This window comes from Mustela nivalis (genome assembly GCF_964662115.1).
Source record: "Mustela nivalis genome assembly, chromosome: 13".
NCBI classification, from domain to species: Eukaryota; Metazoa; Chordata; class Mammalia; order Carnivora; family Mustelidae; genus Mustela; species Mustela nivalis.
This window is the reverse complement of record NC_139032.1, coordinates 2,222,302-2,248,506: the sequence shown is the minus strand read 5'-3', so window position 1 is coordinate 2,248,506 and position 26,205 is coordinate 2,222,302. Positions and strand designations below refer to the sequence as shown.

Genomic DNA, 26,205 nt, shown 5'->3' with positions numbered 1-26,205 from the left:
ATGCGGACGCACACCCAGCTATGAACGGTGGTCACTGCTGCGGAGGGGGACGAAGAGCCAGGGAGCGCTGCTGGTGTCTGTCGCGTGCACAGTGAGCTCACACCGCCCTGTGCCGGACGGACCGGTGTCTGTCGCGTGCACAGTGAGCTCACACCGCCCTGTGCCGACGGACCGGTGTCTGTCGCGTGCACAGTGAGCTCACGCCGCCCTGTGCCGGACGGACCGGTGTCTGTCGCGTGCACAGTGAGCTCACACCGCCCTGCGCCGGACGGACCGGTGTCTGTCGCGTGCACAGTGAGCTCACACCGCCCTGTGCCGGACGGACCGGTGTCTGTCGCGTGCACAGTGAGCTCACACCGCCCTGTGCCGACGGACCGGTGTCTGTCGCGTGCACAGTGAGCTCACACCGCCCTGCGCCGGACGGACCGGTGTCTGTCGCGTGCACAGTGAGCTCACACCGCCCTGCGCCGGACGGACCGGTGTCTGTCGCGTGCACAGTGAGCTCACACCGCCCTGCGCCGGACGGACCGGTGTCTGTCGCGTGCACAGTGAGCTCACACCGCCCTGCGCCGGACGGACCGGTGTCTGTCGCGTGCACAGTGAGCTCACACCGCCCTGCGCCGGACGGACCGGTGTCTGTCGCGTGCACAGTGAGCTCACACCGCCCTGTGCCGGACGGACCGGTGTCTGTCGCGTGCACAGTGAGCTCACACCGCCCTGTGCCGGACGGACTGACAGCTCTCGCCTCAGGGAACCCAGGCCCTGTGCACACGCTCCACCCAGTCCGCCCGGGGGCGGAGCGGCACGTCCCAAGGCCGTCTGTGCGCCGGCCCCTCCCCCAGGGCCACCGGGTGTTCAGGACCTGTCTCTCCCATCCGCATGGACATGAAGGAGGGGACGGGGCCTCGTCTGCTCTCTAGGCTGCGCGCCTGTTAGCACAAGGCAGGCGGGAGGCGGGCCCGTCCCCGGGGCGTTACCTCAGGGACCTCCACGCTGCTCACCCAGCCTCAGTGCACGGACCTGGTCGTCCCAACTCCCCCAAGATCCCCAACGACTTTTTTGTTTTACATAAGGAGATCAACAAACAAAATCAAAGATCAATGGCCTGAAGGGAAAATACTGGTAAGTGTCGGGGCTTGGAATTCCGACCGTGCGTCACCCCCACGGGCCAGCAGCCCGGCCCAACGGGGCAGGGAACGGAAAGCACACACGTGTGAGCCCACGCGTAAACACGGACAGTGCCAAGAGCTCTAGAGGTAGAGCTGCATCTGCTAACAGGGCCCCAGCAAGCCGGCCAGGCAGGTCCCGCACAGCACGGCGGCTGCGGAGCCCCTGGGGCTGCTGGAGGCCGGCCCGAGCCACATCCGCGCAGGACAGGAATGACCGCAAAGAGAAGGGGGGAGGGTGCGGGCTTTCCTTCTGCTTTTACGTGAAACAGACATTTCTCTTTCCTTTCCAGCTGGGACTACGCGGCCGGCGTGAAGATCCGCCACAGAACGGCCCGATCCAGAGCCAGGGGGACGCGGAGACCCTCCCCGCACCTTGGACCCCGCTGACCAGCCCCTGCAGCCCAGAGACCCGGAACAGAAACAGAAACACAGGGCGGGTAGGGCAGGCGTGGGACGGGGAGAGGCAGGCTGTGCGCGGGACTCAGGCGCCCAGCACGGACAGAAGCCTGCGTGGCAGCAGCCGCGTCCCGACCCCGGCCCTGCGGAGCACACAGGCAGCTGGCACCAGCCGTGTGCCGGACCCCACTGAGGCTTCTACGAGGTGTCGGCTCTGCTAGACTGGGACGCATGTGGAGAAACCATGTTTTTACCTGTATCTTGCGCCTCCAGAAACGTCCCTCAGTCGTTTCCAGGACGGAGTCTTCAGAAATCTGGGCTCTGAAAGGAACAGGAAAGGAGACCATTTCAGCATGTAAGTTCTCCGTGCATGTACCCACAGCATCACGACTACAGATGCACTGAAAAGAAACTCTTGCATTTTTTTTTTTAACCTCCAGACCCCGGGATGGGCGTGGCACTCATGCACTTGTGCAAACGGGAGGGAGGAATGAGTGTGCAATCGCGCCCGTGAAGGAGATGTAACCTGGTGGGTCCCCAACTGACCAGTCCCTTCCCTGCAGAGTAAGCCCGCCAATACGCCCCACGGTCTTGGTTCGCTATTTGCCGAAAAAGAACCAGGCCGTTAGTCTCAGATCTGTAACCTCGAGAACTTATCCTCCCTGAAATCCAGCAGTCGGGGGGCGCCCCCAGAAGGGAAGCGCGACTCCAGAGGGATGGCGCACGACACGGAGAATGGGAGCGACCGCCCCAGCAGGCACCGCGCAGGTGCGCGAAGGTGTCGAGGACTTCCGTGCCAGTCCCCGTGGTTGTGAGTGATCCACCAGTTTCTAAACCTCAGAATCAAACGCAGCATTTTTTGGTGGTTGGGATATAGTTTTGATTTCTTTTGCTTTAAGAGCTGGTACAACGCGTGCCATTTTCTGGAAGACTGCTGAGAAGTAGGAGGTGCTCGCTAGAAGCCAACACTCTGTCTCTCCCACACAGCACCCCCGGAGTGGGACCCGTCACGCCCGCAGCACAGAGACAGCCGGCACCCCACCCCATACCTAGGACTCCCAGAGTCATGACTCCCAGGGTCTCCCAGGGCCCCTTGTGGCCCAAGACATGTCCCAGGAACCCGAGCAAATGTGACCCCTGAGCACCGGCAGAAATGGTTTTGGATTCCTCCATCTCACCGTCTGATTCTGGGTCAGGTACTGGACGGCGCAGCGCATAGGAGCATGCCAGGGAGCGCCCCCCGACGAGACCGTGCCCTCCCAGCACCCAGGACCCACATCTTCTGTTTGAACGCTGGGGGAGGTGTTGCCACAATCGATGGACAGGCGACGGGCAAGTGTGACCAACCGTGGGGCTTACCTGTTCGCACGGGCAGGCCACCTGTGCGCTCCCCAAAACACGGGGAAATAAAGTGATGCACGCGTTGCAAGAGAACTGCACAAACAACCTGAATGCCAAGAAATCTGAAACTGAAAAACTTCTCTCTTCTGGAAATTCAGTTAAGCCTTTGTCACACCCAGAGCTGCTTGCTCTGGGGTCGGACAAGGCGCGTCTCGCGTTTCTCCGAATTTCACGGCGCTGAGCACTGAGGGCAGGTTGTGTGTCTGTGAGCCCCGTCTCACCGCACCTCGCCTCTGCCCTCCGCCAAACAGCTCTGAGCCCCATGGTTCCTGACTAAAAAAGAAAAAGACACTTCCGGCCCCGCTGACAGCCGGTCCCGGGCCCCAGCTCTCTACACGGGTCTACGCTCGCTTCTCGACAGAGAACCCCCCGCGCTGTAATTCGGCACCGCCACAGCGCAGGGCAGGGGACGTCCTCACACACCTGCTGGCGTCCTGCCGGACTCCGCGGCTCCCTGCACGGTGCCTCTCTCCGACCGCACAGGAAGAGCCCAGCAGTCCTCGTGTGAAACCGGGGGAGTTAGTCAGGAGCGAGGAGCGCTTCCCTCTCCCTCCCGCCAGCTTGGCCTTGGCCTCCGCTCCCCACGGTGAAGGCGAGCGTGGGAGGCGCAGCCCACGCCGAAGGCAGCGGTCCCGTGGCCGCTCTGACCACAGCAGAGAGCGAAGGCCAGGCTCGTCCTGCACGCGTCCGGTCTCTGTTCTGCAGATGTGACCTCAGCTCCCAAAAGCCCCTGACCCCGACTGCGGGTTTGCGCATCAAAGCAAGAGGCTCCTCCCCACCTCTGAGGAGGGCAGCCAGGAGGCCAGCTGCTCTAGGGCGCAGTGGCGAGGGCCCGCAGGGCAGCACGGGCCCAGAATCCTGCCCCGGTTCCCCACCAGGAATTCGGACGGCTGCACCCAGCCATGTGAGGTGCCCACGCAGGGGACCACTCGGACTCTGGAAACGGTGGACGACCGCACTGCTGGGGAAAGAAGCACGAAGTGAACGGCGCGCTCACGCCCTCCTGGTGGGAGTGTGAACGCGTGTGGTCACGTGGAGCACAGGACGCAGGCTCCTCAGAAAAATCAACAGAACTACTCCGCGATCCAGCAGTTCGACGGGGGGTATCCACCCAATGACAACAGACACGAATCCGAAAAGACCCGTGTATGCGTGCGCTCGCGGGCGCTACGGACAATGGGAAGACACGGAATTAGCCCGAGTGTCCTTTGATAGATGAATGGATAAGGAAGGGGTGTGTGTGTGTCCGCACGCGTGCACGTGTACACACACACACACCCCGCACGCGTGCACGTGTAAACACACACACCCCGCACGCACACACGTGTACACACACACCGCACGCGTACACACACACACCGCATGCGCACACGTGTACACACACACCCCCGCACGCACGCAAGTGTACACACACACCGCACGTGTACACACACACACACCGCATGCGCACACGTGTACACAACACGCACCACACGCACGCAGTGCACGCACACACACCACATGTGCACAAGTGCACACATACACACACTGCATGTGCACAGGTGCACACACCACACGCGCGCAGGTGCACACACACACACCGCACGCGCACACGTGTACAGACACACACACACCAGACTCACACAGGTGCACACACACCCCGCACACGTGCACGTGTACACACACACACCGCACGCATGCAAGTGCACACACAGACTGCACGCGTGCACGTGTACACACACACCGCACGCATGCAAGTGCACACACACTGCACGCGTGCACGTGTACACACACACACAAACACACAGAGCGTGGAATATTATGCAGACATCAAAAAGAATAACATTTTGAAATTTGCAAGAACGTGGAGGGACCTAGAAACTCACGCTAAGTAAGTCAGAGAAACGCAGTTTACTTACTCGGGTATCTAAAAAACAAAACAAATGAACAAACAAAAAAACCAGACTCTTAAACAGAGAGCAAACTGGGGTCACGGGGGCAGGCAGTGGGAGGAGGGAGGGAGGGGGATTCAGAGGTACAAAGTCCCAGTGACAACGGAAGGAAGTCTCAGGGACAGGAGTAGGGCACAGGGAACATCGCCAGTAACCCTCCCAACGCCGCGTGGTGACAGACGGGGACACCTAACGGTGACAAGCGCCGAGTAATTCAGACTTGCCGAATCGCTGCGTAGTGCGCTACTCACATATGGCTCCCACCTGGAAGCTTACTCAACGACTCCACCAAAATACAAGTCTCCATGAACAGCAGACAGACTTCCCATCATGTCTGACTGATCGGGCCTCTGCCGGACCTCCATCTAAGGGATCTGACACAGAGCACAGAGTCCAGCGGCCGTGAGTGCAGAGAAATCCCAGCTCAGTGCCCCAGGACAGGAGGGGCAGGCTTGCAGCCACCGAGACCAGGAAGTCCAGGAAGTGGGGGTGTCCCTTGTGGGCTGGCCAGAGGGGAGGGCAGGACCTCTGAGTGCACTGTGGGTCTCCTGCACGGCGCTCACCCGTGGGCGCCACCCAGCACTCCCAAGCCTCCTCCAACCCCACAACCCTATAATTTACAACCCTGTAATTAAATAGGATAATACTGGACATTCAGATCTTTGCCAATTTCTCACTTAAAATTCATTTTTAAAAAAGCAGGCTCCACACTCATCAGAGAGCTGGAACACACCACCCCGAGATCAGGAGTCCCACACTCTACTGACTGAGCCGGCCAGGCACCCCTTACCATTTCCTTTTAAAGAGTGATTTTAACTACCAGCAAACTCCACCCAGGAGCTCTTCTAACCACAGCCTATCTGCAGAAGCTACTTCCTTCCGGCCCCTGCTGAAGGCTTCTGTTGCTCGAGGTGCACATTTTTGCAATGAAAGAGCTGGTGTCCCCTGCCCTTCCTATACTTGTTTCCAAAACAGTCCATCACCCTGGGACTGGAGCGGGCCACAGCTCAGCAGGCAGGGATGGAAACCACCCTCTGTGGAAGCGTCTGGCTCCACGGTGAACGGAGGCTTCTCGAGGAGCTCAGGGCAGAGATAAGGGGCACCCCAAGCCCACAGCAGGCATCTCCTCCTCTCTGTGTTGGTCAGGGCATGAAGGTCTCACAGAATTGTCTGGAGCCGTGCCCACCCCGGGGGCTGGCTGAGACTATGCTCCAGGCCACCTGGGGCAGTGTCCTGCCTGCCAAGTGCCCGCAGGGGGAGTGTGCACAGTCTCACCAGGGGACCCGACTCCTGCCCCTTGCACAGGCCTAGCCCAGCTGCAGAGCGACCAGCAACCCTCTCCGCTCAGCCACAGTGGGAGGACGGGCCTTGGAGCCCGGACAAGCCCAGGTCTAGGCGGACAGTTCTTTTTTAAGTCTAAAAACCACAAAATGCCACTCTCTGTGTTCCTCTTTAGTGACTCCTTAAAAATACACAGCAGGGTCGCAGAGCCAGGCCAGCTCGACCGCAGGCCACCGTCCAGCTCAAGTCTGCGAAGGCTGAGCCAGAACAAAGTCCTCTCCTTGCACCCGGCCTCCCTCTGGGACGGGGCCTCTGCTCTCCACTTGGCGAAAACCCATTAGAGAAGGCACAAGCCGTGGGCGAAAGCACTGTGAGGGCCCAGGGGCGGGCCCCCAGCAGGACATGGGGCCCACCAGCACGCCCGGTGGCCGCCACGCCGGCCTCTCTGCACAGCCACCTGCACACAGGCATCTGCTCTGACTCGCCAGCTTCTATACCCCTTCAAGGGGACCCCCAGAAACGCCCCCGCAGGCCGCACAGCCGCTGCAGAGTGCCTGGCAGCCAACCTGGTCACGTTGAGCCTGGGCCCCTGGGATCCGTGCTCTAACCGCACCAGCCCCCGCTCCATCAACCATGGGCCTCGCGGCGGCTGTGGGCAGGTAGGAGCTGGACCGCACGGGGCTCCATGGCTGCCAAGAGGACCCCCGCCCAGTCCCCCGCACACGGCTTCTGCCCCGAGTCTCAATCATCTCTACTTTCCAAACAGCACACAGAGGCACAGCCCGATGTCAGCACCGCCACAGCCTGACCTTTGAGGGGAGCGCAGGGAGCCCCACGCTGGACCGGACTCGCCCGTCCCACTGACCCTCCCTCGCGGTCCTCCTCGGCTTCCGGATGCTTCCAGGAGCCGACGCTGCATGTGGGACGGGGCCACGTCAAACGGTGCGGGTCTGGCCTCGAGCAAACCCCCCGTTCAGGGTGGTTGAAACAACTGGACCGGACCCAGCAGCTGCTCTCGTCGGTCCCGACGGCAAGTGGGTGTCTGGAGCGGCCTCTGCTCAAGTCCCAGGTCAAGGGAAGCCCAGACCCCGGATTGCAGGGGTCCACTCTGCAGCCTCCACACAGGAGAGGGGTCTACGCCCCGACCGCAGGCCAGGCTCGCCGGACGCCGGCCCTGTGACCTGCCCTGCAGCCCAGAGCGTCCCGCCTTCCCACATGTGGACGCCGCGGCAGGCAGGCGTCCCCTTTCTGAGGCCCGTGTCACCTCCCGGGTGCCGCGGAGACATGGCTGTGGCTCTGGCCGCGCCTCATGTCATCTTCTGGCGGGAGGACGTGGGCTGGAGGCTGGCTGCCCCTCACGGTCCCCAGCCGGCCTGAGCAGCCACCTTCCGTCCTGGGACCCGTGCTGGGGAGTGCAGGAGCCAGGCAGCATGGACACAGTGGGGTCTCCTCACAGCTCACGAACCAAAAATCAACGGGAAGATCTGCCAGAGCCTCTGAACCTTCCTGCACCAGTATAAGCCAGGCCGCCCTCTGCCCCCACTAGGGCCTTGCCACTGCATCCCTGGTGAGGACAGAGGCTTGGCCCCGGCTGGCCCCTGCTCGTGGCAGCCACGGCAGGGCCATGGTTGTGCCCGCAAGCCTGAGAGAGGCCTCCAGGTGCTGCCCCCAGGTGCCCCCATGCAAGCCGGGCCCCTCATCCAGGGACAGGGACCTGGGGTCAGACCAGGGGGAAGCCCAAACGTGGGTGCAGAGCAGCAGCAGGCAGAATGCAGGACTCCGGCCTCCCTTTCTGCCGGCAAGGGCTGAGGAAATGGCACCACATTCTGCCACGGACTCAGGAAGCAGGGGGTGTGCGCGTGTCCATGGCCCTGTCTACTGCGGGTGCCGGGGCCCGAGGTCTCATTTCCTGCAGAACTGGTCCCGGAGCCGGGCCAGCTGCCCGTGCCTCCCGACAGGCAGAGCTCGGGGCCACCCCCCATGCCACCCACTCGTGGGTGTCGGGCTGCCTCCGGGGAGCGCGGTGGGCATGTCCTAGCACAGAAACCGGCTGAGCAAGGCCCCCAGCTCGGAGACGCATGGTGGTCCCGAGCAGCGACCCTGATGGCCATCGCCTAGGACTGAGCTCTCCAGAGCCCTGCCTCTGTCCTGCCGTCCTCACCCCGAGGACATACAGGGCCAGGCTGGCCGGCACAGGGCCCTGTGGGGCAGGCTGCAGCCTGGGGGGGCTGGTCTCCGCTCCGGAACGGCACCCCCTCTTCACAAAGCACACATGCAGCCGGCCTGCCTGACTCACGCACTCTGCCTCCTGTGACCACACACGGACATGGTTCAGACCCAAAAGCAGCACCACCACCACGTCCCTACTGGGGACAGGGGAGACACTGTGTGCTAGATACAGGGAGGGACCTGGGCCTGGCCTGCAACTGTCGTCCAAAGGCCATGCGCGGGCAGTGCCGTCCAGGAGGCTACGGGGCAGCAGCAAGGAGGCAGCCCTGGGCCAGGCCCCAGGCACGGCTCCCCACGATGCACACGTGAGCTGGTACCTGCAAGAACCCGGAGTCTGGCCCCTTCAGTGCAGATGGGAGAAGCAGAGACAGAGAGCCCCGCGCCCGCCCTGCACCAGCACCGTCTGGTCCCTGCACTGGACTGCCCTCCGTGCTGGGACCCCAACAGCACCCGGCCAGCCCTACCTCCAGACGCGGGGCGGGGAGCAGAAAACCAGATCTCACCAGGCTGGCGGCAGGGTTCGAGGAGAAGCAGAAGGCTCCTCCAGGCTCTGACCTTGCCCACGCTGATGCAGCTTCCCTAAGGGCTGGCGCTGCTCGGCCCCACCCACCGCCGTGCGGCCTCGCAGACCCTCCAGGCACCGGAAGCCGGAAGCTGATGTGTGGGCTGGGGGAGGGGCGGGGCTGCCCTCCACACCCACCACGACCGCCCCATCCATCCCCCTGGGCACAGACCACCTGCCACTGGTCTGGAGGCAGATCCCAGCCTCACCTTCCCCAGCAGCCCCCGGCCCCCAGGGATGCTCCCGCCCCCAGCCACCCTCCCAGAGACCCAGCTGGGGGCCCCATGTCCCCATCATCCCAGCACAGCCTTTCGGAGGGGTGGGGGGGAGGGGAAGAAGAACTGGTCAGGTCACCTCGTGCCACCAGGGACATGTGGGCTTCCTGGAGAGGCTCTTCTAGCAACCGGATGGGCCAAAGACCATCCTCCTCCTCGTGGGGATCCCTCCTTCACACACGAGACAGCAAAGGCCCAGACACTTCCAGAAGTCACACCAGGGGCCAGCCGTGCATGGAGAGCCCGAAACCCGGTGTCTGCCCCTGCCCCCCGGCCCAGTCCCCAGCACCGCCTTTTGAGTCCTTAGCAGTGGAGAGCCAACGTTCCCCCTATGTGGGTGACCCTGACCCAGGGGCCTCATGGAGCCACTCCACACAGCTGGCCCCACCCAGGTCATCCGGTTCCTCACCGACACCTCACACGTGCTCCAAGTTAGGCATGCAGCTGGCGGTCCTACGTCTGGCAGGCGTGGGCCTCCCCAGATAAACCCGCTTGGCTGACTCCTCCCTGACCAACCGGGGCTCGGCTGGGCCCCGCAGGAGGTGGGCACACCTGGCTGTCCCGGACGGGCTCCCAGCCTCAGAAGGCAATCCTGCCCAAAACGTCCCTGTGGGGGCCGAGAAAATTAAAGCCATCCCGCCTCAGGTTCAGCTGATGTGGGAAACAGAGGCAGAAGAAAATCATTAAAATTCCTCACCTACTGACAAGCCCTTGAAACAGACAGAGTGCCTCTCCCGTGGGGACTCAACTGCCCTCACCTTGAGGTTTTGCTAAGGACAATCCTCGCTGACCGACCCCCTACCCCAACAGGTCCGACCAGGATCCCATAAGTCTACTTTAACAATCCCTTTAGGAACCTTTATCTCTAAACCTCCAAGATAGTGTCGAGAATCATTCCCAAGTACATGACCCACCGATACACATCTAAAGGGTCTCACGAGATTTTTTTTTTTTTTAAAGATTTTTATTTATTTGACAGAGAGAGACCACAAGTAGGCAGAGAGGCAGGCAGAGAGAGAGAGAGAGAGAGGGAAGCAGGCTTCCTGCGGAGCAGAGAGCCCGATGCGGGGCTCGATCCCAGGACCCTGAGATCATGACCTGAGCCGAAGGCAGCGGCTTAACCCACTGAGCCACCCAGGCGCCCACGAGAAGATTTTTATTATTGGTAATAAATAACCTCTCTCCCAACAATAGCTAGCCCCTCAAGGTCCTGGAGACCCTGCTTCCTAAATTCCTTAGTGACTTACGCCATCCCTAATCCCCTTTGTCCTCAGCCATCGCCGAGTCCACCCCGACTCTGCCTTTAAAAACTCTTGGACTGTAATCTGGTTCCGGGTCCAAGTCCCTAGTCCGCTGCGTCAGGTACACTTGGGCCCTAGCTTGAGCTTGTCGAATAAACCCGCGTGTGACTGCATCGGTGTTGGCTCCTTGGTGGTCTCTTGGACGCAAAAACTAGGGTATAACAGTCCCAGGTGACAGAAGATTCTAGAAACGTTTCAGCCACAGGGAGAACACTCCTCACAAAATTTCAGACCCGGATGGGTTTTTTTCCTGAAATACGGATGTGAAACGACACCTGCCGAGCTTGCCCGAGACCACCCCCCCGGGTCCCAGGGGGCCACTTCTCTTCTATCCTAGCTACGCTGGGCAGCCCCTCACACACACCCCTGCACAGACCCACCGTCAGCAGGCTGGGGACCCTCCATCTTCAGGGGGAAGCGATTTTCTGCCTCCGGGGGGTGCTTGCCGCCAGCTGCAAACCCCCTCCCCACCTCGAGCGGCACCTGGACGCCAGCACGGGCCGGGGCCGGGGGGAAGTCAGCCGGCTTCCCAGAGGGGCCCAGCGAACACGCCGCCTGCTTGGTCCCGGCCTCAGCAATCGCGCCCGTTCACACGGAGGTGCATGTCCACGCCGCTTCCGCCGCCGGGACTGAGCGCCCGCGTGCCCCGGTCAGGACGCGGCTAAATAAACAACGACCCGCCCGCCCGACAGGCGCCGCGGACTGCGGGCCAGTGCTCGCCGACACGCTCGGACCGACACGTATATTATCAAACGCAGCGAGGAGAGGCTAGAACAGCCCGTGCGGGTAGACTCACTCGTGCCAAGGCCCGCCAGGGACGCTGCATCCAGCGGGGCCCGGGGTGGCGCCCGCTCCACGCCCCCGGCGCGGGCCTCGGCGGGCTCCCGGACGCCGGCGGGCACCAGCGGCTTTTCAGCTGAGCTCGCCGGTGCCCGGTGCACCCGATCTGCGAGGCCCGAGCGCCGCGCCGTGACGTCCATGACGTCTGTGACCTCCGTGTCCGCAGCCCAGGCGGACGAGGGGCCCCGGCGCGTGCGAGGCTGGGTTCCGGGCCAGGGGCTGGAGGGCCATGCGGCACCTTCTCACAGTGTTCCCGTCAGAAAGCATACGTTTTTGTGTTTTCTTATAAAAACATCACGACATTTCCGAGTATCAGTGGCTTCCCCAGATTCTGTCTCTCAGGCCACCCCACAGGAAGGGGAAGCAGCCCCACCCCCAGGAGTTCATTCCCGCTGTCCTTGGGGGGCACTTGCGCCCTCCTGGCCCTCCGCCAGACGGGGCCGCCTGTGGCTTCATCGTCCTGGTGTCTACGCCTTGTTCCCCGCCCCACGTGTGCGCCCTGCTCCGCCGGACCTGGCCGTCCACTTACCCCCGAGAGGGACACACATGAGGCTGGGTGTCGGGGCCGGAGGCTGGCGTCCCAGCGGTGTGACCACGGCGGCTACTTCCCCGCTCCCTTCAGGGGCTGAGCTGGGAGACAGGCTGGCCTCCAAGTGCGGGTGGGCTTTTCCCCCCGACAATAGGATTAAGCAGGGAAGGGCTGGGGCACCGGCGGAGCCTTTCCAGAGACAGGTCCATGGCAGCGGAGCCCTAAAAAGACCCGGTTTCCTGCGGTGATCTTTCGACGCCTTCTCCCCTGGGAAGGCACCGGGCACGGAGAGGAAGAGCCGGCCTGCGGCTCGAGGAAAACCACGTCCCCTGCGCCCTCGGGCTCTCCCGCCCCCGCCCCTCAGGTCCTGTCCTAAAGGACATCCCCGGGCGGAGTGGCACCTGCTCCCCGAGAACAGGTGAACACGGGCCCACGCAGGCACCCAACACTCAGGCTCTCACGCAGCAGGAGGGGAAGACCCACGGAGGGCCGGAGGGAGGGCGGGTCGCGCAGAGAGCCAAGGCCAGGAGAGGCGTCCTCTGCCCGCACACCCCCTGCTTCGGAGCGCCCAGCGCCCAGAAAGGGAGGCCCGTGCGGCGACGGCGGGGGCAGGGCCCAGGCCGCCTTGGACACTGCGCTCCCCGGCACTCAAGTGACTGCTCTGTCTCATTCACCAGCCGGCGTGACTCAGCCAGGCTCGTGCTGTCTCGGAGAACAGAAATCAAACGGCCCTCCCCGCTCCCGGGAGTGGCTGCGCCTGCATCCTGGAGTCTGTAAGTGGATGGAGTGTGAGCCTCTGGGGAGATGAGTGCCATTAGCGCGCACATAGCGAGAGGGCTGGCGCGCAGCCGTCCCCCGACTGCCAGGCGCAGGGCCACCGACCCTGGCCACGCACAGCTCCTAACCCCGCCTCGGTTTCTCAGTCCCTCCACCATGTCCCTGAGGCCCACGCCGGTCACCCCGTGCGAGGCAGACCCGAGCCCGTCCCACAGCACACGCAGTCGGGACAGGAAGCCCTGAGTGACTGCCACAGTCCCGTGTGCCTGTGACCCGGTGCCAAGTGCACACAGGCCTTTGCAAGGACAGCAGAAGCAGGGGTCAGGCGGGCAGAGTGGGCTCAGCGCCCACCAGGCAGCCCCGATCTAAGGGGAAGCTGTTCTCACCGCGCCCTAGTGAGAGCCGGAAACGCTGAGACCCACACAGCAGGTGCCGTCGAGCACTCACCCTAACGACGGCCACGGGAGCCACGACACAGAGAAGCCAAGCGGGCTGACGGTCCCCTATGACAGGTGAGCCTGGAAGCACAGAGCCAGACGCACGCCCAGACCACAGCAGGCGCGGCCTCGAGACGGCAGCTGGCAGGGCTTCCTCTCTGCAGCCTCTGCGCCCAGCAGGCCTCGGATCCCTGCGTCCAGACAGGCTGAGAGCCCGGCCACACGACGTGGAAGCAGGGCCTCCGACAGGGATGTGCACACCGCGTTCCCAGCAGCAGGGCTCACAGCAGCCGAAAGCTGAGAGCATCCCAGGGTAGCAGAACACACTGCCCCAAAACGTGCACCCTGTCCAGTGTGGAGTCGCGGCACGTGAGAACGGCCAGCACCGCTCTGCTGGGAGCAGGAAAATACGTCCCCCGGGAAGCATGCGCCCTTGCACCGGGAGCGGAAGGCAGCCTCGGGGCCAGAGGTGCAGAACAAGGGCCCAGAGTGTTGTGCAGGCCGAGACCTCCCTACTCCCCTGATGCGCCACCCCGAGACCAAACCCCTTTGTGCTGTCCATTCCTCACAAACAGACTGTTTTTTCATCGGGCACGTAGGAAAACTGCCCTCTGGTCACTTCTTACAGTTTTTTATCTTTGGAACTCCCGTAGGTACAAAGTTAAATTCACTTTTCTCCCATTAATGTCTTAGGTTAATGTAATCAATAGACCAGCCGCAGGGCCCAGACCGGAAGATGGGAGATGCTGCCCCGGCCCAAGTGTCCTTTCAGGCCTGAGTGGATAAGAAAGTGCAGCGTGTCCACACAGCGGAGCGCCGCGTCCCTCCCTGCAGGGAAGGGTCCACACAGCGGAGCGCCGCGTCCCTCCCTGCAGGGAAGGGTCCACACAGCGGAGCGCCGCGTCCCTCCCTGCAGGGAAGGGCTGTCCTTCTGAGCCCTCCGAGGTGACCCAGGCCCCCCTCTCTGTGACCAGCACACGGCGGGGCACTGGAAGCCAACAAGGCGGTCACACCAACTCTTGGAGGGTCCCCGGCCCTCGGCCTTTCCACGGCTTGTGCGGATGTGGCGCAGGAGAGGCCGCAGAGTCGCACAGCTCCCCACACGTGGAGTGAGGGGCAGGGGCCGGCGGCACGAGACTGTCCCAAGGCCTGCTCCCTTCCAGAGCCTTCGGTCCCTGATGACTCTGCCCTCCCGCCAGGGCCAGCCCCACAAAGGCACCTCTCCAGGTGGACAAAGAACCTGCGTTCTGTTGGCACACAGCTGATAAACCCATCTCCAGCCTTTTGAGACTCCAGACGGGCAGAGCTTGGCTGAAGACCCAACACCACCCGGGAGAAGCCGGCCCGGCAGTTGCTGGTCAGCCTCGTCCACCTGGCCCCCACTCCGTGCTGCCCACACCGCACCAGCCACCAGAGACTCCGAGTGGAGGGCGGGTCAGGGGTCTCGGTCCCGGGGGGAGCCAGGCTCCAGGAAGCTTCAGGAAGCGAGGACGTCAGAAGGGTGCCGGCCACCTCTGCACTAAGACCCACTCTTCGCATCAAGATTCCTCGCCACACACTGCAGGCTGCCGTCTAGGAGCGCCCCGAGGTAAAGCTCAACACGCGTGCACGGTGTGTGTGATGTGAGTACACGGTGTGGGAGGCGTGTGCTCATGGTGTGTGTGGCGTGTGTGAGATGTATACGTGGTCAGTGCCTGCGGCGTGTGTGGCGTGTGTATGTGGTCCCTGAGCAAAGCCGTGTGACAGGCAAGGCCACAGGAGCCTGTGACAAGTTACGATCCAACCAGCGGCGACACAGGAGCACTGTGGGACTCAGGGCTGGCACAGGATCTCGCACCTGGAACCCGCAGCTGCCCTCCTGGGCACCAGGGAGTGGCAGCCGCCTCTGCCTGGATCGGCCACCAGGCCCGGCCTGCTCCACGGGCTGGGCCCCAGGAAGGCGCTCTGCCACGGCCGGTCACACTGCCCTCGGCGTGCGCGCACCAGGGCCTGCGGCTGCCGGCCCAGCTGTGGAAGCACGGACGTCCCTTGCCCAGTGGGGGCCAGGGCGCTGGGACAGGCGGGGGTGCTGCGGGTTCCAGGGGTCAGGACACGGATGCCCACAGGAGCCCTTCATTATTCTGCCTTCTGCAGACCCCATGGCTGTGTATGTGGCCCAGCAGGGGCACAACTCCTGTGTTCTTCTTCCAGGAAAAAAATGAGTTTTTAGATTTAATTCTCCTTAATTCTGGGAAGTCCAAACCAAGCCTGACTTGTGAGAGCTCCGAGCCCACCTGGTGCCCTGCAGGACTGGGGAGCCCAGGGGGAGGGGCAATGCCTCACCCCTTCCACAGGGGCGGGGAGGGGGCGGGAAGGGTCCCCTGCGAGGAAGGTACGTGTGCAGAAGTGCACACTGGGCAATCAGGAGCCAGGCCACAGCCAGGTAATATTGTTTTAAGAATGGGGGGGTGGTGAGTAAAAATGTAAATGACTGCTAACAAGGAGTGCAAAACAACCAGAAAACCAGCACATTCCTTGGCCTGCTCCGGCTGACTGGTCATTCAGATGCAAATCCGACCCTGGTTTTTGGAAGGCTTACAAGCACCCCGTTGAGAGCCAGGCCTGTATGAATTCCAAGCTCTGAACAAGCCCTCCCAGTTCCCAGCCTCGGGGCTCTCCCCTCGCGGGGTCTTTTTATGTAGCGCTGAAACACCAGCGGCCTCTTCAAGCAGGCGCTGCAGGGTCCCTGGTGTTTCGCACCCCCCAGGGGCAGCACTGGCCACACCCCCCAGGGGCAACACTGGCCACACCCCTGGGCCAGACTGGCCAGATGCCTGCTGCGCCCCTCACTGTGCCAGCTCCAGTCCAGCCGCTGCCTTGCGCGAGCCCTCAGGGCCTGGGGCCTGTCCTGGACCCCGCACCGCCCTGGCCCTCCCCACTGCCATCCCTGTACAGCCAGGCCTGGCTGAGCCTCGTCCCAGCCACTCCCTCGGTGGCCCTGGCCCTCAGTGACTTCCTTACTGAACCCACAAGACCTGGAGACACAAATGCTGTGACACGTCCCTGGGACCTGAACCAGCCGCCCAGGCTGGACAGACAGACTCCTCCAGTCCTTGAGAAGGGGAGAAGGCCATTCGTGCCTCGGTCACTCAGGGACAGAAGGGTGCCCGCCTGCTTCCTCAGCTCATTCCCACTCAACTGAGCCGTGAGAACCAGGAGCACCAGGGGCCGAGCCCCGGAATGGTGAGAAATGCAAGGACGTGCCACAGGGCCCTCCTGGTCAGCCGGCTGGGGACGACCACGCCATCCCTGCTCCGTCGGGGGCCTAAACACCATCGCACATGGCGAGCCCTGGGCACAAGATCAAACTCGGATGTGTACATGCTCTTGCTTCTTCGAGGAGGAAACCGCAGCGGACCGTCCCTACAGAAGCGATGAGGGAGAGACACCGGACTCCGGGAACGAGCCAAACCCCCCCAGCCGCCAGCCTCACCTCGCCGGCAGCTGTGCTCGCCCGCCGGTCCCGGCCCCACGCTGCTCATGGGACTGCGGCGCTCAGGACCCCGTCTGGCCTGGCGTCCCCATTCTCAGGGGGACCTGTGCTGGGGGGGAGGCGGGTCTGTCCTGACACGGCGGGGTGTACAAGGCACAGCGGGGGCGGGGCCACGGGGACGAGCTACAGGCACCACAAGGCACCCTTCAGCAGCGGGACAAGGCCCCGCGGCGAGCCTCCCTCGGGCTGTGGAACACGCTCGCCCCATTCTCGCCCCTATCAATGGCAGGCTGTGCGCGATGTAGGCCCGACTGTTCTCCTGTGTGGGCTCATTCAGGGCGTGGGGCGGGGGAGGCTGAGGAAGGAGCTGTGCTCCCGCGGGAGAAAGGGGCGTGGAGCCGTGGGAGGACAGACAAGGGGTCCCACCAAGGGCCCGGCCCTCGGTGGCTGAAGATCAGGCAGGCCAAGCCACGGCAGTGACCGAGGGCCGGGGCTCCAAGACGAAGATGGGGCAGCTGCCCCCTCGCAGGCTCTCCCAAAGGGCCCTGGACAAGCTCCTCCGAATGTTGGCGCCCGGCCTTGGCAACAGAGAGAGCCAGGTGCCAGAGCTCCCCATGAGGCCAGGTGAGGCAGGGACGTGGGCGAAGCACTTCCACGCTGCTGGCCACGGCACAGCTGGGCAGAGCAAAACTCAGCCGGGAAACCAAGGCACGTGCTGGGCTGCCTCCTGACCCCCAGCCACGAGCACGGGTCCCCGTGGGTGCACCTCGGCCGGGGACTGGTGCTCACGGTCTGTGTGGGGCGGTGTCCCTGCAGGCCTGGAAGGGCGCACAGGAAGGGCGCACAGGAAGGGGACGGCAGCAGCCACTCCTGCTCCTGGACAAACACAGGCAGGTGGGCAGCAAGCAGGGAGGCCCCACGGCTGCCGCGGGCTCGGGCACCCTCCACGCCGGCAGGACGTGGGCCTGGGACACTGCGGCGCTTGGTGGTGGCGGGCACCCGCTCTCTGTGCTACCCACAATGCCACCGGCTCCTGGTCATGGCAGCCGTGAGGACGGAGGGCCGGCTGACCTGTCCAGCACTGAGGGAAGCGGAAACATGACCCGGGCGGGTGCAGGTGACCGCCGCGGCCCACCAAGTGGGGGAGCCTTGGGTACAAGCAAGACACGGACTGGCGGGCCTGCGTGGCAGCCGCACGTGGGGCTACAGGCGCCATGGCCACCCTAGTAGGACAGACGCTTGCTCCATCCCAGACCCCAGGCCTACACCTCCAACCCCAGCACACAAGGCTCATGCCCCCCCCACGTGAGGTCAGCAGTGCCAGGCAGCGGCCAGAAGCACAGTCCCTGTCCCTTTGAGTGGGATGCGACCTAGGAATCCACAAGGCAGCAGGAGCGAGATGGAGCCGAGAAGGCAGGAGGGAGCAGACCCGCCCAGAACGGCCCCCCAGGTGCCCCCAGTTTCAGGCACCTGCTCCAGGCACCTCCCAGAGCCTTTGGTGACAACACCGAGCACCAGGTCTGGAAGGCAGCCAGCGGGCAGGACAGCCACAGCAGCTCGCGGGGCTCCATGGGGGCCGTACGCCCCGTCCAGCTTGGGCCGTCTTTCGGGGCCTCCCCAGCCTCCTGGTGGTGCTCATCAGAAGTGGGAGAAGGCGCCCTCGGGGTGGGGGGCAGGGAGCCGGGGGACGGGGACCAGCACGTCAGGACCCTCGACCGCGGGCTGATGGTCCTCATCGTGAAAAACACCATATTCTGTCATTCCTAACAAGCACGGACTGCTTCTGGCTTCAAAGCCACCTTGAGGCGGTGAACTCCGTATTCTTTACAGTCTGAGTCTGCAATCGTATGTAATATGTGTATCTGGAGACTTTTCTCCAGTTGGCAATGTGCTCTGCATTTTTGGGGTGTTTGCACAGATCTGCAGGAGCGAGCTGTCTGTCTGAAGAACAGATCTTCTGAACCGGGTCCCACTACTGATGCGAAGCTGCTCTTTGTTCAATGCCCGTTCCGCAGACACTGATCGGGATCACCACAGCCCTGCCGGCCCCAGGCCCCAGAGTCCACCCAGGGGTCCATGAAGAGCAAACGTGTCCGCGTCTCAAAGCCTACCGACGGGTACTGTGCGGGAGCAAAGAGCACAAAGCCCTGCGAATGAAAGCCAACGGGCGCACGCTCAGGTTCACCACATCTCGGTCTCAGTTTTAAGCATTAATTCCACCTGCTCAGCCAAGGACACGCCCTGTATAATTCTGCCACGGGGACCTGGCCTCGGTCACGGCTCCAAAGCTCTCACACCGGCAAGGGTGCCAAGAAGAACCGAGGGACACAGAGCCGCCTGCCTCTGTTCCACCAGAACAGTCCAGACATCACCCTCTCTGAACCGACCCACGTCGTGTGGCCCACCAAGGACACAGGCTTCTCTCCCGGAGACCCCTCTCTGAACAAAGCCCGTGCAGCGTGACCGCCATCCTCAGCCATGCTGAGCCCTTTGTCCCTGCCCTGTCCCTGCCTGGGCACCTTCCACACATCAGCCACGCGAGCCACACTCCACACCCTACAAACACAGCCCAGGCCCTTCTGGGGCAAGTACCCCTGATCTCCCAGGAAAAATGAGATGGACAGGCCATTGTGGGGGCATTCCCCAAGGGGTCTGTATGGGGGATGGGCCATGGTGGGGCTGCTCTCCAAGGGGTCTGCGTGGGGGGAGGGCTGTTGCGGGGATGCTTCCTGAGGGTCTGTGAGGTGGCGGGCCATCATCCAGTGCGGGGAACATGGGCTCCACAGGCCGAGAACCAGCAGGTCCGGAGGTAAGAGCCTGCACACGAGAGGCACAGCTGCAAGGCGGACACGGCCCGCGTGCTGATGTCAGGGGGACCCTGGCCTGGGCACAGCGCGAGGCCCAGCTGCACCAAGGTCCTGGGCTGAGAAGGGGGCAAGAGAGCCCAGAGGCAGGAGAGCACCAACCCCCTCAGGCCCGGGCGTCCCTCCTCTCAGGGCTGGTGAGTCCCCAGCACCTGGCTCCCGAGGCGCCCAGCGTGCCGGGCTGCGTCCTGTCCTCACTGATGGCTGGACCTATTCTCATCTCCGACTCCACACCAGTCTCGGGCTTTCTGGTCCCAGCCCTCCCTCCTAGGCCTATACCAAAACCTCCTTAGTTTGGGCTCCACCTGCCCGGCAGGGGCTGGGGGCCATCACCCTGGAGCATGGCGAGAAGTAGACATGGGGGAAGCATTCCCGGGCCCCCGTCTGTGTTTCAGTGTGTCTCTTGCCCACAGCCACGCCGCTCTGTTTATCTGCACGTGCTCAAGTCCCTCCGTTTACGGTGCAGACTGCCGCAGGCCAGGCCGGGGCACTGGGGGCGCGGTGAGGCATCCTTCCTTCCCTCTAGCCACAGCCTCTGGCCCTTGGCTTTGTGCCCCTCCTCCCCAGGGGACCTGGCCTGGCCCCTGGCCGCCCCTCCTGCCCACAAGGCCAGCTCCCCATCTTTCTCCCATGAGGAAGCTCCCGCGTCACCTCCCGCTGACCTTGGAGCAGACGTACCACAGTCTGTTCCTCTGGCGACTCCGGTCACACCGGCATTTGGGAAAGAGAGGAGCCTGCCTGGCAATGTGTCCCCTGGACCCCAGCCACCCACACCTACCAGCTGCGAAGCAGGCTAGGCCACGGGCAGCTGCCAAAGGAGGACCTGTGTGGGGCAGACAGCTGCGGGCTGCAGGGCCTACACCCACCCCACCCCACCCCTGCCAGGTCGACTTCCTCCTGTGAGTCTGCCGGCTGTGGGTCCTGTGTGGGGAGCAGGGCAAGGAGCCCGAGGCACACCTCCACCTGCTGTGTGGGCGGGGCCGGGGTCATGGGAGGGCGAGCGAAGGCCCTGCCACCCCAGCTCCCCGCATGGGTGGGGCCCTCCGGCTTGGGTGGCACAGCAGGAGCCCGGGCAGAGACCGGGTGTAGGGAGCACAGAGGCATGTGGAGGCCACAGAGGATGTCAGGGGGATACAGAAGGCACTTGGGGACACAGAGCACTGTTTCTCGGAGGGCCTGAGTCAGAGATGGCTGTTTCTGGCGGCCTGAGTCAGACACACGGTACCCGACGGTAACATCTGCACACACCACGTGCACACGCACCCTGCCCGGCACACAAATGCCCTGCTGTGCACATGCGCCCACGGACCATACATGCGTACCCACACTGCACACACATGCACACCCCTGTGCACACGGACCCCACCGTGCACACACACCCCTACTGTGCACACACATTTCCCGCTGTGCACACACTCACCTACCATACACGTGCACCCCCATGTACACGCAGCTCCCCACTGTGCACACACACTCTGTGCACACGCATCCGCCTACCAAACACACCTTCGCTGGGCACACATGCACAACCCTGTACACACACGCCCTCCACTGTGCACACGCACCCCCCACTGTGCACACACACTCACCTACCATACACACACACCCCATGCACATGCAGCCCCCACCGTGCACACACACCCGCCGTGCACACGCACGCACCTATTGTACACACACACCACCCCTGTGCACAGCCCCCACCATGTACACACACCAGCACCGTGCACACCCCCCACCCTGCAGACATACCTGCTCACCATACACACACCCCCCCGCTGTGCACATGCACACCCACCGTGCTCACACACGCCCCACCATGCATAAAGAGCACCCGTACCCAGAGGAAACCCCCGGCAGAGCATGCCCCCGGCACAGCGGTGGAGCCAGCAGCATGTGCTGTCTCGTCACTCCCCCGTGACGACGCTGTTCAGTGCCTGATTCCTCAGATATCACCGCCTCACTTATTTTATAAGCTCCTTAAAACTCTCCATGCAGCAAGAGGTAACTTTACACAACGTGACAGTCTCAAGTCCAGTCCTGCCAGGCTCCCCCCACACCTGCACCGTCCCGTCCCCCTGCTGCCCCTAGCAGTGCAGCTCTCCTGCGTCCACCCACACTGTCCTCTGCCCAGTGGCCACAAGAACACGCCAACATGCACACGCAGTCCTACGTGCACGCACAGATCGCTGCCGGAACGTCTCCCCGAGTCACAGAGCCCGGGGAGGGAGGGGTCCTGCACCTGCCGTGGAAACACACCGCGCAGCTGCTACCAACGAGACAGGCCAATGGGCACCCATGCACGTGAGCCCAGGACACCTCGCAGAATGGAAGCTTGATTCCCTGGTCAGAGGGGGGACTGCTGAGTTACTGGGGCCGGCGCACCAGAAGGGCATAAAATCAGACTCCCCACCCTCCGCAATCTCAGTCCTCGTTACGCACACGCATTCCAGATGTGCTCAAGAGCCGGGTCCAAGAGCACTGAACGGGACAAGCCCGCCAGGTGACCAAGAGACAGCCCATGTGACCTTCCTTACGGACACTTAACAGAGTCATAATAAACAGAGACACATTCAGCGGCAAAATGACCTAATCCTGACGGCGAATGACACCAGAGCAAGCAGCAGAAATCAGAACGGGGGAGAGGGGGGTGGTCAGCGTCTTCAAGGCAGGAGACGATCGTCCACGTCCGTAACACACAGCTGCTACAGATGGGCGAGGGAGCAGCAGCCCGAGAGAACACAATGGCCCAGTCACAGCTCAAGGCGCCTCTGTCCCTGTGCGTGAAGAGCCCGAATTACCAGCATGCGAGGGCACGGCCTCCCACAGCTCTACCCTTGCAGACAGACGCGCTCCGGAAGCCCCCGTGGCCGCCGCTGAGAAAGCGCCCCGCAACCAGAAGCATGGCCTCGCAGAGGAGACGTCCACCACTGGATCGTCTCGCCGACAGATCTGGCGTGACCCACGGAGCCAAGAGGCCCACGCCCCGACCCAGCACCACCACTCCCTGAAATCCACACACTCAATCACAGCCCCGTGCATGTGGCCACAGTATTTCGGGCAGCCCTGTTTACACTGGCTGTGTCTTCTTGCTCTGTGGCAGCTCTAACATTTAAATGACCACAGACTGGTGGCTTAGAGCACCGGCAATCTATTCTCTCTCCGTTATGAAGGCCCCACATCTAACATTGTTTTCGCCAGGCTGAAATGACAGTGTCACCAGGGCCGCGTCCCCTCTGGAGGCTCTGGGGCAGGACCCTTCCCTGCCTCGTTCAGCTTCTGGTGGCTGCCGGCAACCCTTAATTTGTGTCCACTGCATTAGTTAGGGTCCCCAGGGGCAGAATCAACAATGTAAACACATAAAGAGATTTAGTGTAAGAAATCAGACCCCACAGTCCCGCAGGCTGGTAAGCCCTGATGTGCGCTGGGGTGAGCTGGAGACCCCGGAGAGAGGATGCGCCGGTCCCAGCCCCAGCCTGGACCTGAAAGCCGCAGCGGCCACCATCCAGCTCCCCGCAGCCTGGCGCAGCGGGCTTTCTCCCTCACTCCGCCTCTCTGCACGTCCAGGCCTTCCACTCACTGGGCGAGGCCCCCGTCACCCAGGAGGACAGTCTGCTTTAGAGTCCTCTGATCTGAATGTGAATCTCGTCCAGAAACACCCTCACAGACACGCCCAGAATCCTGGTGAACCAGGTATCTGGGTGCCGGAGGCCCGCCAAGCCACCACCTAAAACCAGCCACTGTGCGCATCCAACTCGAACCTCGGTCTTCCCGACCATCACCTTCGGCTCGTCTTCCACCTCCCCGACCCCCGCCTTCCTCTCGGAAGGTTGCGGGAGGGCCTTTGGGTAACCAGGGAACCCAGGACCCCCTCCCGTGTCAATGTCCTTAACGGACTCACACAGGCACAGACGGCTCCAGCCAAGGCAGCACTCAAAGTTCCAGGGACCGAGCCCGACTCGTTCGGGGCCACTCCTCAGCTTCCTACAGGGGACCACAGGACCAATCGCACCGCCTGGGCAGCAGCTCCAAGTAGGACCTAGTCCAAGCTGCAAGGGAAACCTGTTCAGTGGGGAATCACCTCCCCGACCCCCAAATTCAGCCGGGAAGACAAGAGGCACCGTCTCTGCTCTGTAGCGAATGCTCCCCGGCCTCCCTCGGCTTACAGCGGGCAGTGGGCAAACACGGGCCACTTGGTGCCGGCAAACACAAGTGCCCGCTGGGCCGAGAGGTGGGGCTGCTCCCGCCCCTGGTGGTTAGCCTTGCCTCTCCCTGGAGACACTCCTGGACGTGAGGACTGTCTGCAGGAGGTCTGCACGGGTGGAGGGAGGCGCCTCCTTGCTCAACCCATGCCCGCTCCCACACCACAGGGGCCGCAGAGTCCTCAGGCCAGCCAGGGCTCCCGTGGTGAGCTTGGCCTCGTCCGCACCCCCAGTCCTGCCTCCAGATTCATCAGTGCCCCGAGCTCGGCCAGGGAGCACCCCTCCTCCCTGCACAAGCACCTGCCGGACCACCCCCCCCCCCCCCGGGCACAGCCCTGGTCCTCCCCGTGGTGACAGAGGCTTCCTGAGGAGCCCCGCCAAGCCAGCTCCACTGACAGAGAAACGGACGAGCTCTTCCCGGGGAAGCCGCTGCCCCCGGGAGACCCCTCCCCTGGTCTACAGACATCTCCCCAGCTCCGGGCTTAGGGCCCCAGCCCATCCACTCCTTGAAACGTCACCTGTCCCCAGGCCTGCCTCCCTGCCTCCTGGAGAGCTGGGCCCATCTAGGACCCGCCATTTCTCCAGTTAATCAGCCAAAACTTGCAGTCTCCTCGGCTACCATTCGCTTCAGACTCGACCTGTCAGCAAGTCCTCTCAACTCTGCTCCAACAAAGGCCTAGTCGGGCTATCCCCCACCTTGGCCGCTGCACCCCAGGCCTGTGTCACCACCCCCTCTCCAGGCCACATCGTGACCTCCCGCGGGCCACGCTGCGCCCTGCTATGCTCCGCTCTCCTGCAGAAGGCTGGGGGCCTACCCACACCCCTGGCTCCGCGGCTCCCGCCCCAGCATCCCCAGCGCCCCAGGGACCATGAACACAGGAGGCACAGTCCTGTCTCGGGGCCTGTGCAGCGCTGTCCCCTCTGCCTGGGGAATACCTCCCCAAACCCAGGCACTGCCCTAACCTCCCTTCCCCAGCCGCCCTCCTCAGCGAGGCCCTTCCCCCCGGCGCCCCTGTCCCGGATTCCCTCCTGAGCACCAGGACCATCTCACTGCTTCTGACCGACTTACTGACCCCGCATATGCTCCGTCCTCCCCAACATCGGAGCACCTCCCCCGCGTGGAGACCCTGGTGCCCAACACGGGAGTTCAGCGCACAGATGGGGTCTGCAGGGGCCCGTCCTCCCCTGGGGGTGGTGGGGGAGTTGGGGCTTGACACCCTGGGCCAGCCATGCCATCCCGACACCGCACCCTGTGCATGGGCTCGCTCGCCAGCAGCAGCGGAGATGCGATCCCCAGGCCAGGGCACGTGCCGGAGAACGTGTCAGACACCCCAGCGAGTCGCGAAATGAAAGGCTCAGTTCACTGGCTTCACCGCGTGCATGACGGCCCTGCCGTAGGCCCGCCCCGTCGGAGAAAAACGGGCCTTTGTGCGCTATAAATAGCCTGGCCAGATGTGGACACGCCTGTGGGTTTGTTCCCGCGACTCTGGCTCGGCCCACCACCGCCCCCACGACAGCCCCTGGCAGCAGGACCCCGGAAGGCCGAAGGCACGGTGCACACAGGGGCAGGACAGGGTTACCCAGTGGTCCCCGCCCCCGCCAGAACGCAGCCCACGGTTCCCAATGCCATCGCGAGCAGGTGGCCGGCTGACCAGCGCGTGCGGGAGACGGCTGCCAGCGGAAGGCCAACTGCTGGCACACGGCCTGCTCCTTCATGCCCAGAAAACAGGGACACGGGGCTGGGAGCAGGGAGCTGGGGGGCCCCGCAGAGACTGAGTGTGCCCACAAAGCCGAGTGCCGGGTCTCTGTGCGAGAGAGGTGCCCCCTGAGTGGGGAGCCCGCGTCTCTGATGAGGGCCAGCCACCTAGGAGTCAACGCCACGGAAACGCGGGGGCAGGCCGCTTAGAGCGGGTCTCATGTGCTCCCGAAGCCCCACGGACCCACCACTAATGGGCACAGGCACTCACAGCAGCAGTCCAGATGCCTGCTTCCCAAAGAAATGCCCGGCGAGCCACACATTCAGGCCACGTGTGTCAGATCAGACACCCCCATGAGTCACGTTTAAGAACGAACAAATGATATGAGGCCTTAAGGTAATGTTTCGTTGTGTCTGATACAAATCCAAAGCACAATCACAAGTGTCCCCCAGAGTCACACATGGGGTCCTCTCCAGCCCCTCCTGAACCCGGGTCTTTTCGGCCTGCGGTGCGCACTGCTCTGGCCGGCCACTGTGGACCGCTGTGTGCCCCTGCGGTGTGAAGCACGATGACGTGGTGTCCCCCACATGTGGCTCTGTTGCAGGAGCCAGTGCAGGACCAACTGTGGCTGTGGTGTCCGGCCGTCAGTCACTACGAACGGGCCAGACGGGGTCAGGGCTGTGTCGGAGGTCCCACACAGCCGCCCTCTGCCCACCACGGCCCTGGCTCCGTGGACCTGGTCCTCGGCCAGGCGCGCACACAGCTGTGCACACAGCTCCTCACCAGCGGCCTGTTGCCCCATCGGACAATGGGCACCGCAGGCCTGGGGCTGTCCTCTGGGGCTG

The 26,205-nt window shown here is 63.3% G+C and overlaps 1 protein-coding gene across 11 annotated transcripts in view; it reads right to left on the bottom strand.

The window, feature by feature from the left end:
- The window catches only part of SEMA4D (semaphorin 4D), an 84,042-nt gene that overhangs the window by 31,851 nt on the left and 25,986 nt on the right, over nt 1–26,205 (bottom strand). For 5 of the 11 annotated variants that reach the window (XM_082694180.1, XM_082694182.1, XM_082694176.1 and 2 more), the window contains exon 2: nt 1,820–1,886. The gene's annotated coding sequence lies outside the window, so the exon portion shown is untranslated. Of the gene's footprint in view, nt 1–1,819; nt 1,887–8,871; nt 9,185–26,205 lie in introns of those variants that run through there. The other 6 variants (XM_082694179.1, XM_082694183.1, XM_082694181.1 and 3 more) reach the window with 6 other exon arrangements.